Source organism: Vidua chalybeata, chromosome 2 (assembly GCF_026979565.1).
Source record: "Vidua chalybeata isolate OUT-0048 chromosome 2, bVidCha1 merged haplotype, whole genome shotgun sequence".
Lineage (NCBI taxonomy): Eukaryota > Metazoa > Chordata > Aves > Passeriformes > Viduidae > Vidua > Vidua chalybeata.
This window is the reverse complement of record NC_071531.1, coordinates 27,424,281-27,437,446: the sequence shown is the minus strand read 5'-3', so window position 1 is coordinate 27,437,446 and position 13,166 is coordinate 27,424,281. Positions and strand designations below refer to the sequence as shown.

The window sequence follows — 13,166 nt, the reverse complement described above, 5'->3', positions numbered from 1 at the left end:
CCACAAATTGCTAAAGGTGGGAATAACATTTCTGGAGTGTATTGTAGTAATAAGACCCACTGCTGTCATTAAGGGTTTGTATATCTGTTTGCTCTGGTATTCCTCTCTGAAGTCTTTCCTGCTGTGACAGAGAAAAGGCAGGCTAGAGGAATTGATAAAACACTTCCAGAGCCCTGAAACTGACATATACATCTTCTTGTCCTTTCAGCTGGCATTGCTCCTGTTCAATTTACTGGATCTTGTTCTTCAGAAAATGAGGCACTGTTCATTTAATCTTTTATATCACAAATGCAAGAAATCTTATTCATATTCTCTTGTACTTGTGGTACAAAGAACTGTTTTCATAAGCTTTAAACAAAGTAGTATCTGCTTTTTATGTATTTCAAATACAGAGTGATGCTGTAGCTGTGAGCTTCATCCAGAATAAAAAAAAAAAGCTGAGTTCATGCAGTCCCAGGAACCAGCCTCAAAATGACTAGCATCATTGAGAGGAAGCAGTTTTCTTAGTAGGGAAGAGTATCATAGACTCTTGTAAAAGACCTTGAGAGGTCACCTATTTCCAACCATTCAAGGGAGCTCCAACTTAGATCAGAACATCATCTTCAGACAGCACCATCTAAAACTGTTTTATCTACAGTTAGTAACTAAAGGAAAAGTGCCAGATGAGCCAAAAGAGACTTTGGCTGCAGTTTCCCCACAATGTCCAGTCCTTTGGCAGAGCTCAGATTTTTTTAAAGAAAATATATCATTTCTTTAGAATAGGCAAGAAGAAAATGTGTGACACTTTCCAACGTTCACTTTGCAAACAAAATCAGAATACTGAAGAATGAAAGAGAAGATAACCTTCATAAGAGAGAATAATTTTATTAATCTGGAAGCTGAATCATATTAAGAGTCTGTGACTCTCAGAGGAGCTTGAGTTCTGTTAAAATTTGCTGTTAGGAGAGGAATTCTGCTAACTAGAAAGCTATAAAGGAGAGAAACATGAGATGTTATTTTTGCCAACTTGACACACTCTCAAAGTTACAGCACTAACTACATACAGTCTTTTATAAAATGAACTGGGCAAAAAAACAAGAGAGGCATCGTCACAGTATCCGCAGTACTCCAGCTAGTGGTTAAACTCAATGTGCACAGAATATATTTTCTAAACAAAATTAAACTGCTCTGGCAGTTCTGACCTCTAGACAGTCCTCTCTTTTGAAGAAAAATTGAAGTGACTCGTTAAGTATGGGAAGAAATTTCTCCTGCACCTGGGACTCTGTAACTGTGGTCAATGGACCATAAGCAGATTCCTCAACATGTTTGGCCTCAGTCTGCAGAAAAAGAGAGGCTGAAGCAACCATGGAGCTTAAAGGGTAGGAAAAAGGGAAGGAGGAGAAAAATGAGAGAGTACCAAACACAACTGGGCATATTCCCCCTTATTTTTGTGCCTCAATATTTCCATCCAAAAAATAGAGTTAATCCAAATTTTTGAAACAAAAAAAAAGCTACACAGGGGTTTAATGCAATTTTTCATAAGTCAGTAATGTTAAAGTGCTTTTCTTGACAGGTGTTCAAGACTGGTGTATTTTATGTGGTAGAACTGGGTTCTCTTTTTAAGCTAGTATGCTTCAGGGCACATGATTTTCTTTCCAATCTTTGTTCACAATTCTTTGAGAACAATGACAATGTAAACACTCAAAACCTGAGGCTGGCAATGTTTCCTGGACAGTAAGAAGTAAAATGACAGGTATTCAGAAAAGGACAATTATTTAGAGAAGGAAGAAAATCTTTTTTGAACAGTAGCAAAACCAGCTACCTTCTATTTTTCAAATCATATATTCATTAGTCAAATATAAAATTAGACAGTCTTACTAAAAAACAATTGCCAGTGTGAAGGGTAGGAGAGAACAGTTTCTCTCCCTTTTCTGTAAAAACCAGCATATGATTAAATAACTCTGGAAATCTTGTGTGTGCACAGTGCATGAAAGAGACATGGAAAGAGGCAGGGCAATAGGACCACTCTGGCATTCACCTCCTTAGGCAGTCTTCAAGTCCCTTGAGCACTGGTCAAGATGTGTCATTGTCCCATTGGCTTCAGCAGGACAACTCCCTTGTCTTATAAGCAAGAATTTTAGCATTTTTCTTAGATGGAGCTTAGGTCTGCCCTGATGCACACTGATGTCTACAGAGAGGGTGTAGTGGGAGCTGGGGAGAAGCACCAGGCCTGGGAGGAACAGAAGTGATTATGCAGAAAGGCATTGCAGTAGAAAGAGGACAAATAAGGGTATATGTAGTGGAAAAAAAAAAAAAAAAGAGATTTACTGTTACACCAAATCTTAGTATTAATTAAAATGTAAGTGTGCTTTGAATTATGGGGCTATCACTCTATTTTGTAATATTTGTGTCTCTCTGAACTGCTGGAGACTAATTTTTGAGGTTTACAATGTCACCTTTGAAAAAATTGCATTTCTATAATTCACAGTGCTTGTTAAATTGTTATATATAGAGCAGTATGTATTATAAATTAAAGCCTGTAATAGGTTTTAGTGCCAGTGACTACACTGAAAAAATACTGAACCCATAACTTTATTTGATCTGGTTTGTCATTAATATTTGAATAAATTATTCAGAGAAGAGTAATTGATCAGATAGAGATGATCAAAACCTATCAGGAATATTTGCTGAATATATTACAATATTCAACAACAGAAAAGGTAAGGTACATAAAAGAGCATGTCTGCTTCTTCAGCATGTTTCAGTATCAATCATCTCCTGGATTAATGTTTTTCCTCAATATTTCTTCACATTTTAAACCCTATTTTCTTTCCTGAGACCATTTTGAGTGTAGAGCTGAACTCTTTTATAATTTTTTACAATATGCAAAAAGATATTTGGGGAGATATATTTACACTTAGCCATTCCTGACAGCAGAGCATTGTTACACTTCAATATCACACTGTTCAAACCAGAGCCTTCTTAGGCAAAGAAGGCGTTCATACCCTTGTACACCCTGATACAAAAATATTAATGTACTGAGGATTTTTTTTAAGTTTGGTGATGCATATTAAAAATACATAACATCTTCAGATAAAGAAAATATCCCTCACTTCTTTTTGGGGGAAGCCTGAAAGTGCAAATCACTGCCACAGTAACCCAGGGAATGTTCCAAAATAGCAAGGAAACTAAAGTAAAGGCACATAAAAGTTTGATATTTTAATCGACCTTTACATCTTTTACTTCATCTCAATTAAAGAACAAACCCATACAAAATCATTGCAAATTCTCTATAATACATGGTTTAAACCTCTCTTGATAGGATAGTCTATAAAACAGATGAGGAAGCAGTAAAAAAAGATTGCTTTTAATCCTGTGGATACTTCGTGGGTTATGACTGGAGTTGGGAGCTAAAAAAGGCTGAGTTTATGATCTTAGGTCCATGTAGGACTGACAACTAAAGGAAAAGTGCCAGATGAGCCAAAGGAGACTTTGGCTGCAATTAAGGGAATTTACAATCACATTTTTCACTGTTTGAGGCCCAAACCCAGAATGTTCATGAATATCAATATGTAATTACCAGCAAGGCTCTGACCACTGCAGTAATAAGTGATGTCAGGAAAAATATATAGCAATAAATTCAATCCTCACAGTCTTCTACTTTGTTTGGTTGATCTATTTTTTAGCAAATTATGTCAGTGGAAGGTTTACTTGAGTAAGGTATACCTAAACATTTAATAGTTGATCCTAAAATTGGAGATAAATTCTGTCCTCTTCCTTTTTGTATAACACCCATGAACATTAATCAGAGTTACCTTATAAAAGGATCAAAACCAGCAACTTTCTCATTAGAGACTATACTTCCCTACTGGCTGATGGAAAAATTGGTTAATGAAGGGAGCAAGGAGAGAAGAATATGTAAAAGTCAGTATAACAAAATAAAAAGAATGGCCAGATTTGTTAAGAGAGGAGAGAAAAAGACACAAACTATGGCTATTTAACCTTAATGATATCCAAATTTATAATTTACTCTGGATTTCTGATTATCTGAACAAGCCACTGCACATTAATAAACAGTGCTGATGACACATTAATTGATATAACTTCTCTGAAATGTGTATGTATAGGCAGATCAGTTAGTAGATGTCAAAATAATGATCAATATATTGCACTGACAATGAGTTTTTGTTTGACAAATAATAATAACAAATAATTGTAATTGACACCTGAAGAACAGAGTTCTGTAAGCTCTGTTTCTATTTGGTTTATTTTCTGTCTTCAAGGATAACTGATGTTTACTTATTTTTTTCATTTATTTTACAGCTTGTCACAATGTTTCTTCAGAATGATAATTCTCCAGATATAATACTAAGTATTATACTTGATTCTTGACTTCTTAAGAAAAGTAAAAACTATTTCTTGAAGCAACTTTTAAAAGTTCTTGAACTGTACTCTTACAGGTTATAGAATATAAAAAGCAAAAATTAAACCCACAAGACACATTAAAAGAATTACACTGGTGCATTGGAATAGGATAAATAATTAAGGATAGAGCTTCTGTGTTAGATTTATGCAGCTGAGAAAACTTGGAAAAAGCATGTATTGAAATATGCAGTATTCCACAAAGTGTAAATTACAAATGAAAATTGCACCATGGAAAATATTACTTTGAATGTTAATTGTAGCACCAGAATAAAGAGGAGCTGGAGGATGATAGTCTCTTTGCTCTGTGCAGGAATTATTTGCTCAGATACACCATGAACATCAGTGGAAAGCCTTTGTCTGAACTGTTATGAACTCTGCTAAAAATAAATGTCAGGAAGAGTGGCACTGCAGGATACCTAGGCACAAACCTGTGGAACATTTTGAATGAATGCCACATAATCACTAGGTATTATTTTAAACCCAAATACATGCTGAGAACCCAGTTAAAACACTGTCATTCTTTCTCATTACCTGTCTATGAGCCTGAATATTCCCAGTATAAAATAAATGAGAATACTTTGGGGAAAGCAAATAGTTTTTCAGTGTTGCCAAAAGTGTCACAATCAGCTTGGACTGTTACTACAATTAAAAACAAAAATAAAATGTTATCTTACAGAATAATATTTGCAGCTATTTCTGCCCTGTCTGGGCCATCAGCTCTCATGAACATCTGGAAAGCCTCATGTCCATATCAAGGCACTCTGCTGCCCAGATTAGATGACAATGTTATAACAGTTGGTTTGACATGACAGTTGTTCTTTATTGTACTGGAGAAGTGAAGATATAGAGGAGCTGTCATGGGGTGTATAAATATTTTATAAATAGTGAACCAATACACAAAGTCCTTACTCAATTATTATTTGGGCAGAATTCTTTTGTTCTCATAAAAAAAGCTGGATATAGCCTCAAAGCACTTACTCCACAGAACTGTTATTAGAAAACAATCACTGCAAATGCAATTATTTCCAGGACAGCACAGCAAAGAATGCCCTATTCCCCAAGCAGAGATCAAACCAAATAATTAGGAAAAAAGCCCAATAAACTCTCCAGAATGATTTGGTGAGTAATCAAAAGTAACAGAAAACACAATCTATGCCAGTGTATAATATTCCACTTCAAACACAATGGCAAAATGAAATGCAAAAGCAAAGAAAAGGCAGAAAGGGATATGTGAGTTGTGTCTTATTGTCAATCTGTATAAGAAATCACTGGTAAAAGGCAGAATATGTAAATACATATCTTTTGAAAGCTGAAATTTTGAAAGGGGAAATGGCATGGCAATCCATGGGCTGTTTCTGTTAGCATAAAATTTTCATAAATATATGTTGTATGTAATCTGCTTTTTGGGGTATTTTCTTTTCAAAGCTTGGCTGTGACAGATGCTTCAATCAATTTAGTTAAAGCCACAAGGATTCTGTGAACAATCAATTCTTATTGAAAATCCCTGTCATAAGCACTTATTCTTAAAAACATCTACTAATTGCAGTGTTCCCCACTGGGTCCTCCCTACCAGTTTATTAAGGGCCAATCTTAAAAAGTAGTCACCATAAAGTTACCATAAGTACCCTCTTTAAATATCAGACATGGAAAATGGCTAATGACTAAGATACTACTGTGTGTGAACACTTTAAAAAGTTACCTGTAGCACTGAGACCTGGCCAAAACACAATTTTGGGATTTGCTGTAAATTTCCTCATCTTTCATTTGTTTCAAGTCCCAGCTGAACACCTGGAAGGATGGATAACAACTAAGGCTAAAGGACTATGCTTTTAGAGAAATGAATTAGACACCAACAGAGCTAGGATTGAAGGAAAAGAGAAAATGTTCCCCTTAGTGTTGTTCTGGAATAACCTACTCTATGTATAACAGGTTTGGGCAGCAGGGTCTGCAGATGTCCTGTGTGGAAGGAGAGGATAAGAACTGCCTGGGATGCACATAATGAATGGGTCCAGCCTGCTCCGACACCAGTGTGAGAGATGCCAGGACAAGGACATCCCCAAGGGAGTGCAGTCATTGGTGACCCACAACAGGGTAGAAGAAAGGTAGCGGGGGAGCAGATGAGGGGGTGCCTTAATCCATCCAAGGCCTCCCTGAAGTGCCCCCCAGAGTCATTCCTGAAGCCTTGCACTAAGGACTGCACATGATGCAGCAAACCCAGAGTCTGTTGTAAGAGACAACAGCAAATCCCCCTGCAGGGAGGGGCCTGGATTTTCCTACCTGGCCTGAGTATGTATTAACCCACCAAATTCTATGTTTTTTGGGGAGACCTTCACCACCAAGAAGACCAACAGGAGAGGATCAATGGAACATTGCTGGGATCCACGGAGTGGTGATATTTTCCTTATTCTGTCCCTGTTACTCTCTTTCTGTGCCCCCCACCTATTTTCTATTTCTTTCTTTCTCTCTCTCTCCCATATTTATTATCAACTAAAACTCATACTATTATCATTGGCATATAGTCTCATTTGCACCTTAATTCACACAGAGGCATTTCTAAGAACCTTAATAATCAGATCTTGACGGATGTCTCTCCTAATCCTGCTTGTTCTATGCCTGAGAACAGGTTACTTTCACTGGCAACTACATATTCATTCCTCTTAGGGTGAAATTATAACTCAGAAAGAACTGAGTAATAGGAGAGAAATCTGCTTCAATATAAATGTGGATCTTTTTTAAGTATCTATTGTCATCTAAAAGCCATCCACGGTACTGCAGATTGCTTCTCCTTGAAGGTGGATAACTTTTTTTTGGAGTTGAGGTCTTGCTGCATTCCTGTGTTTTCATGTACCAAACAAATTCCCATGGTAATGCCTGCAAAGAAATCCTTCTCTGTGTGAATATAAAAGCAACTGCCAGCCTCCAAGGGAGCAGCCAGCAACATGTCAGAAGCTGACTGATATCAGTGGCAGGGTAGTATGGGGTATGGGCTAGGGTAGTGGGAGATGTGAATGTGCCCTGAGCTTCCAGGGAACAGGTGGTACTTTCAGCATTTTGCCCAAAAGTTCAGTAGATCTATGTGAATTGCCTTAGTTTTATCACAAAGATTAAGTTAACCAGCTGTTATCAAAGGCTAGACACTGACAAAGTTAAGCAAACATGAGTTTTGGGCACAGGAAATAACCAGGTTATTTTATGTATTTCTGTAAAAGTGAGAAGTTTGCAAGTATGAAACACAGGTCCACTGCTCTGAAGTTTATTTGAGGGCAGTTTGCATGACAAAACAAATCTATGCACTCCTGAGTACCTTGGATCTTGCATGTTTTTCAAGGCACTTCTTCCCCACAAGCCATATTCTCACTGCACTATTCTTACTGACAGATTCTAGACTTAACATCTGAATGGAAAACAAGAGAGGTGTCACCAGAAAGAGCTGAAACTGTTCTTGGAATATTGTGAAGGTCCACATTACTGACTTCTACCTGCTTCTCTGTATATTTGCCTGATAATTATGTCTCACTCTTTCGCTCTCCTAGCATTCTCTCACCAGCCTGCCTAATTCATACATTTTTAATTGGTTTCTCATTGTAGCAGTATATCTGAATTATCACCCCATATATCTGAACTGTCACTCTAGTCTGGAAGTAAAACCGAACAGACTGGCTACCCATATGAAAACATGCAGCACATTATTCCTGTAAGTATTCCAAAGTAAATAATAAGGTTTTGGGTTTTAGTCTTGGATACAAAAAGATATTGATATGATCCATTATGACAGAGATTTAATTTTCACTACTATCAATTACAAGTACCACTCTTAATAAATCATGGATGAACAGTCTTAATAAACGCTAAGATAAAAAACAACTTACCATGTCTTTCATTTTGATGTATGTACTTAATATTGTCTTTGATCACTTCAGGAAGATAGTGATCTTGCCAAAAGCTAGAGCAGCAAGAGGGAGTGGGACTGATAAAGAGCCACTGCTCTGCAGCTAACTGAGGAGTTTCTTTAGCTGCAAGTCGTTATTAAAACTATACTTTGAGCTTCTAAAAGAATTTAATCTAGGTGCCTCTTGGGAAGAGGCAGCAAACACTAAGCAGTGGGCTGTTGTTCTTTTTCTGTAATTCTCACAGCATAAAATAAGCAAAACCAATTAGATTTCTCACACAAAACATCAGCAGAGATTGCTGTGTAGTGAGCTCTATGCCTGACTTGGCAATGCTCATAACATGGTGAGAACCTGGCAGTGCAGAGACTCATCTTCAGCTGCGGCGGCTTCCTGCTACGACCTCAAGCAGTTGAGCACCGGCTAGCGCTGCCTTTGTGAGGCCGAGTCCGCCACGTGAGCGGGCACTCCAGGGCTGTGGCGTCTGCCTCCCTGACAGTGCTGAGCGCTGCAGCGTGGATAACGCAGCTTTGGTGGCTTCACGCTGAGAGGCAGCGAAGGGACAAGAGAAGGACACTTTGCTTGTGAGCCTGAGAACTTTTATTCCCCCATGCGTGGTCGGAACTAATCGCTCTCAGCGCAATGCAAAGCAAATGCCGGAGAACAAAGGACTTGCAACAGATTAAGTAGGGGGTGGGCGGACAGGGGTGGAAACCTGCCTCGCCCAATAGGGACAAACGATAGAGGAGTGACATAGATCATAACAACCAATGGTAACGTAACAGGGGTGGGTACAGTGTTCTGGGACAAATAGAGGTGCAGAGGTGGGGTGATTGATGCAGAACTTTCATGAAGAAGCAGGGGGTGGTTACAAGATTGACACTCGTCAGGGAATGAGCAAACCTTGACTGACAGAACCATGTAAGGAGAAAACTGGGAGAAGTGAGAAGATTGACAGGTCTGAGTGGCGGGAGCTCTCGTGGTAAACAACTTGGAGCAAACCACTGTAAGGGAAAAATAGGGCAGTACAGGGAACAAACCTAACTAACATTAATAAAATCCCTGACTAAATCAACCCAACCTACAACATTTAGCTTGAAGCAAAAAACGGGTAAAATTAATCAAAAAATACCTTTGGGGAATGGATGGCTGGAGAGAATGGATGGGGTTGCTGGCTGAAGCCTGACCTGCTTTGGTAATGACCAAGTAGCTTTATTATCTGGATGTTTCACATGATCTATCAGTTTCGTATTGTGTTCAAACTTCCATGCAAGCTGTAAGTACATAGAGAAACTCAGAACATTTTATTGGTTTGATCTTCATAGCAGAAGCTCTGAGTCTTCAACTTAATACTTCTATTAATTGGTTCAGGCATTCTCCTCTATAATAGGACATATGCAACAATTGCTCTTATGGTGATTACAACTTCGCAATACTGACACTGTAATTGTGATTGAAAACATACTTTCAAGTCCCTAATTTCAAATACTTCTGTCATGAAGAAAAATATCCAGTCTTGTTAAATAAAATTTTGTCTTTATTTATCACTTTTTAAATATCACAACTTGACTAGCCTGTTGTCAGGGAGCAGCAAGGGATGACTTTCTGTCTGTAGAGGCTTGTTTTTTATACATAGTGATTACAAGCACAGAAATCCGAATATTTTCATGTATTGGTCTTTAATGACTAGGAGGTAGGACATTGTCTCCAATACCACCTCCACAGTCAAAGATACCACCTAATTTTTGTGAAACAGAAAGAAAAGAGATGAAAAATCTGTTTTAGGTTGATATTAGCAATGATAAATACTGTCCTTCAGGATGCAACTGAATGTTTATCTTTCTGTCTTTGCTTGAGGCAAGATGACTGGGTGAGTTACAGCACTAGAAAGGATGAGTTTGGCATTCATAGAAATGTTTGATGTTTGATAAGAACTTTTGTCAGTCCAATGCTATAGTCTTCATCTTTTTAACTGTGTCATGTGCAACCAGGTGCAACCAATTCAATTAAGCCTGTTGTCATAAGTTTAGGTGTAAATATCTTAAAAATTGAATAGCTGAAAAGTGAAAATTAAAGGCATAAAAGTTAGTCCTCATATGCACAAGAGGGTTTGAGTTACAGATCCTGGGGGGGAATTAGCTCCAAGTTTCAAACTTAGACAGGAATATTTACTGGTTTGTTTTAGTTTCAATTGCAAGTATATTTCTTATGAAAGAGAAAATCTAACACATCAGTTATGAACTGCTGCATAGATGCATCTTACTTGCCACTGTGCTCAGTTTTATACCAGGAAAACTCCATTTATTTAAAGTAAATTTCTTATTGAAAATGATGGTTAAAGCTCATGAAAATAAATTACCTAACATTTTCTGTTAAAAAGTATTTCGGGGGCATTTTCTGGAGAAATTCCTGCTGTTGACATTAGCCAGATCTTTCCGAATCATCTGGGCTCAGGAAACACCCTGTAAAATTCTTTACAGGTTTAGCTGGTACATAATATTAAAAGAGAAATCCATTTCTCATATCTGCATTGTGAGTACAGCTCCTGCCGAAAAGTAGAAGGACATAAAGGTTCCAGTCTCACTGAGGGTCCACAGAACAACCAAAGCTCAGCTCGGGTGAGGCAGCAGCACAGGGCACCAGATACACTCTCAGGGAGCAGGTGGCTCAGCAGCCCAGCATGGTGCAGGGTGACAGCTCCTCCTTGGGTTAGTTCTTTGCATCAGGTGGCAGCAGCTTATTTGGAAAGTTCAAGTTCAGACGTTGATATGCCCTGATGTGTTGCTAGGCTTCCTATTGCCTCCTACTAATACAGTGGAGGAAATTATGCTCAATTCAAACTCTCATAGCGAAAGAACACCTCAGCATAAATTAACAAATCAAAAATTTGGAAATCAGCAAGTGCCAAACATAGTTTCCTTGCTGCTTCTATACTTTCTGTATCTATGCTACTCTCGTAATTGTTTTGTAACAGCTGATGTTTCCAAAGACACCTACTTTATTCAACACACATATCAAGGAATTCATTTGTAATTGGGCATTGTATTAGGAAGTGTGCAGAAAGCAAAGTAAAAGACTTGGGAAAGCAAAGAAAGACACTGGTGTTAGAACAGGTGTCCTGGTATTAAAATGAACAGTATTTTCTCCATGTCTTTGCCATTTGCAGACTTTTGAAAAAAACTAAAACAAATTACATCAAACTATGAAGAGCCAGAAAAAGCTCTGGGTTTCTCTGTGGTTGTACTCAGCTCAGGATCACTAGGAATGACTGGGAACAGAGCTGTCCATTTCCCATTGCAGTACACACCTACACTGTGGCTGTTCAGAGTCTCTGACAATAGATAGGCACAGATAGAGCTGTCAGAGGGAAGGCACTGTCATTATTCCACAGGGACAATGACAATTCTGAAGGATGAGAACACACTGTGGGACACCTTACAAACTGGTTCTTATACTCCATTCCAATACACTGAGAGGCTTTAGAGAACATCATGGCTCATTGCTAGCCTGCACAATTGTTTTCCACTGGGTGCTGAGTAGTACTAAGTAGAAAAGTTTGTATGCTCCTGGAGCTCATCCCAATGTGAAGCTGAACCTTGGCTAGGGCAGACAGCAAAACCAGTGCGCTGGAATCATTCCAAAGCTACAGGAGGTCTTCATCATCTGAATTAGTGAAGATAAGACTCTTTCATCATTGTTTACTCATTGATAAATGTGGATTTTTATTAACACAGTTAACGGTCATGAAAGTAGGACATCCATGAGTAGGTCCTCAAAGGACATGTGGAACAGACAGGATTTGAAACAGGCAAGTTATCCCAGTGTGGAACAAGGGCAGAGCAATGAACCGTGGTTGCAGGTAGCACATGAGTCTGCATTACTTTTCCATATTTGAAGTTACATAGGAAGAGAGAGAACATAAGTCAAAAGCATTGGGAGACAAAAGAGAAGAAGTAGGTAAAGGAAATGGAACACTGATGAAGAATAGAATAAGGAGAAGATGTAAAAGTGACAGATAATCCATCTGATTTCCACTCTTTTTCATCAATCAGAAAAATTCCTCTGTCATTTTTATGTATAGGTTCTGATTACCTTCCTGTTCCTAATGTTGACTTTGTTCCTGCTTTCCACACCATGAAAAAGCAAAAGTCACAGCACTGCTAGAATATGACATCAAACTGGGCCCAAAATAACATTAAAGACGCACTTAATGGACTCTTGTAGTATCAGAACAAAACCATATGCTTGGCTGGCAAATGAGTGATCCCCCTGGATCATTTGTATAAATGAGTGTTTGTCATTGCCCACAAAATTTCACAGCTAAGTCCTTTTTGAAAACTCTAGAATATGCAGATTACACTACAAATAGGAAAGCAGACAAAAAAAAAAACCCAAAAAAAACCCAAAAAAAACCCCAAAAAAACAAAAAAAAAAAAAAAACCAAAAACCAAAATAACAAAAAAACTCAATTCCCAAACCAAACAAAACAAGAAACCAAACAAACCTCTGTATCTTGTGTAAATTTACATAACTCCACACAGACTTCATTTCGTAACTCTATTAACTTGCACTATTTGCAGATCAGCCTGAGAAATTTCTACCTGAAGCTTACAGATGAAAATACTCATTCTGCATTTCTTGCATTCCTGAAATTCACATTCAATTAAGAATTTATGAAAGGAAGGCTTAAAGCCTAAATTGCACCATTAATTCTCTCTGGTGCTAATAGATCATAGCAGATTAGAGAGAAAGGAAACAGGACAAGGATCAAAAAGAAATTCTTTCTGTGAAACATAAATTATCTTTGACTGTACGCTCCTTGGGAGCTGGGAAAGGCCATCATTGATTGTTTCTTAAAGTATTGTGTATGGAACA

The 13,166-nt window shown here is 38.0% G+C and overlaps 1 long non-coding RNA gene across 1 annotated transcript; it reads right to left on the bottom strand.

Annotated features, from left to right (window-relative positions):
* Positions 1–909: 909 nt before the first annotated feature.
* Positions 910–8,611, bottom strand: LOC128784332 (uncharacterized). The gene is made up of 3 exons (XR_008429435.1): positions 8,274–8,611; positions 6,104–6,192; positions 910–967 (listed from the first exon to the last, which is right to left on the bottom strand). It is a non-coding gene; the product is annotated as an uncharacterized LOC128784332 (long non-coding RNA).
* Between the last annotated feature and the right edge of the window lie 4,555 nt (positions 8,612–13,166).